This window comes from Opisthocomus hoazin, unplaced genomic scaffold, assembly GCF_030867145.1.
Source record: "Opisthocomus hoazin isolate bOpiHoa1 unplaced genomic scaffold, bOpiHoa1.hap1 HAP1_SCAFFOLD_403, whole genome shotgun sequence".
NCBI lineage: Eukaryota > Metazoa > Chordata > Aves > Opisthocomiformes > Opisthocomidae > Opisthocomus > Opisthocomus hoazin.
The window spans coordinates 10,001-12,500 of NW_027449024.1; the positions used below are offsets into that span (position 1 = coordinate 10,001).

The 2,500-nt window shown below is 79.3% G+C and overlaps 1 non-coding gene across 1 annotated transcript; it reads right to left on the bottom strand.

The window, feature by feature from the left end:
* Positions 1-417: 417 nt before the first annotated feature.
* LOC142360242 (5.8S ribosomal RNA) lies at positions 418-570 on the bottom strand. The gene has a single exon (XR_012762907.1). It is a non-coding gene; the product is annotated as a 5.8S ribosomal RNA (ribosomal RNA).
* Positions 571-2,500: the final 1,930 nt, after the last annotated feature.

The following is a 2,500-nucleotide window of genomic DNA, read 5'->3' on the forward strand; positions in this document are numbered from 1 at the left end:
GGCGTCCACCGCCACCGCCCCCGTCCCCCACCCACCGGCGCGCGCACGCGCGCGCGTCAGTGCGGCACGGCACCCCCGCGGTGCCCACCCGCAGACAGACGCCCGCGCGGGAGGCCGGCGGCGAGGCCCGCGCCATCGCCGCCCCGCGCCTCCCTCCCCCGAAGCTCGCTCTCGCTCTCTCTTCCCCAAACCCACCGCCGATAGCCCGGCGGGCACGAGCTCCGTCCAGCAGGCGCTCTCCGGGAGCGGGGAGCTTCGGAGCGCTCCCCGAGTCTCCATTTAGGGGGACGAAGGCCCGCGCGCTCGCGCGCGCGGCCCTGCGAGGCACCCCAGCCGCGCCGCTGCTGGCCCGCCGGCCCCCCCCCCCCGCGCTGGGGCGGGGGGGCTCGGCGGCGCAGACGGCGATTGATCGTAAAGCGACGCTCAGACAGGCGTAGCCCCGGGAGGAACCCGGGGCCGCGAGTGCGTTCGAAGTGTCGATGATCAATGTGTCCTGCAATTCACATTAATTCTCGCAGCTAGCTGCGTTCTTCATCGACGCACGAGCCGAGTGATCCACCGCTAAGAGTTGTCTCGGTTTCGGCACCGCCCCGCGCGCGCGGAGGGGCCGGGACCGCTCGCCGAGAGCGGCCCCTTCTCTGAGGACGGCCGGACCGACCGCCGGCCCCGCCGCCGCCCACCCCCCTCCGCACGCGCGGAGGGGGCGCGGCGCGGCGGCGCGACGCGGCGCGACGGAGAGGCCCTCGCCTCGGCTTGACCGTACGAGCACAGGGGAAACGGAAAACAACGGAAAACCCCGAGCGGCCAAAGGGCGGGGGAGCCCGCGCTCCCGACCGACCCTGGGGAAACGTACGCAACACACACACCCTTGGCGCGCTTCGGGGGCGGCCCAGGCGCCCGGGCTCGGACCGGCCTCCCCCCGGAGGCTACGGCACGCCCGGCCGCGACGCCTGCCCGCCTTCGCTCGGGAGCCGGACGCCCGGCTGCGCCCGCGCTGCGACGAGCCGGCTCCGCCCACCACGGTCGCCTCTCGCCCCGCCGGCGAACCTCGGCGCCGACGCCGCCTTCCACCGACGCCGGAGGAAGCGCGGCCGGCCACTGGAGCGCGAGCCGGCGACGCGCGGCCGCCCACCGGCCCGCGCCGGATGGGCGAACCCGGCCACCCCGCCCGGCGGCGGCGGCCGCCACCGCCGCCGCGAAAACCGCCGCCGCAGCCGCTTCTCGCCTCGGCCCCCTGGGGCCGCCGGCACGGCCCCAGCGGAAAGGCGGACGGCGCTGAGCGCGGGGGGCGGCTCCCACTCTCCCCGTTTCCACGCGAAGACCCGGAGCGGGACGCCCCCGCGCCGCGCGCCCGCCCTCGAGACGGAAGCGACGGGCGGGGAAACGCGGGACGGGACGGCCGCCAGCGGATGCGGCCGGGGAACCCTCCCGGACGACCCGACGGACGACCGGCACCGACCGGCACGCCGAGCGGCGCCGCCGCCGCTCGGCCTGGGGGGGTGTGGCTCGCCCCCCCCTTTCTTTCCCTGGGCGCCGAGGGCGGGGCGAGGAGCGGGAGAGGGGAGCGCGGCGCGCCCCGAGCGCGGCCGCAGCGCGAGCGTCCAAAGGCGCGGGGCGGCCCCCCGGCGGCCGCCCCCCCCCGCGGGGGCTCGCCGCGCCTTTCTTTCCCCCGGCGCGGAGCCCGCGCTCCGGCCGGCGGGTGGCCCCGTTTGCGAGGGCGGGCAGGTCGGCCGCGGCCGACCCGCGCCGCGGTCTCTCCGCCGAGACCGGCCCGCGGAGAGGGGGGGCAGGTTGGGGCAGCGAGACGCCCCCCCTTCTCCGGCACGGCGGCCCGCGGGGGCGGACGCCCCCCCCGCGGCTCGCGCCGTGCCGCTCGAGTCTTTAAACCGCCGCCCGGCTCCTTTGGCCTTTGACCCCCGGACTCGGCCGAGGGAGGGCCGCCGAAGCGCGGACGCTAGGTACCTGGCCCTGGGGTGAGGGAAACGACCTGCATGGCCCCGCGGGGGTGCCTCCCCCGGCTGCCGCCCTCGGGGGAGCGTCCGCCCGCGGGGGCGCGCCCGGCATCCGCCGCCACCACCTCGTCCTCCTTAGCCCCGGGGCCCGGGGTTTCCCTCGATAGCCCGGCGCTGCGCCCGGGGGGAGAGACGTGGCTCGGGCCGCCCGCTCGCGCGGGACGCGACCCGGCCGGGGGGGGGCCTCGCCCGCCCCGGGCGGCGCCAGCGGCCGAGACCGTGCTCGCGCCCCCCCCTTCCCGCCACGGCTCCCTCTTCGAGAGGCAGCCGTGCCGGGTCGGAGGGGAGGTTCGCGGGTCCGGCCGCCGCGCCGCCCGAAACGCCGTGCGCACACCCGCGCCACGGCCCGGAACGCCCGGAGACAGCCCTGTCCCGCGCGCGGGGGGGTAGACGGCGCCGCCGCCGGCGCCGCCCCACCCCCCCCCCCAGGAGCTGCCGCCCCCCGAAGACGGCGACACCCCTCGGCTGTCGCGCTTGCGGCCCCCGGT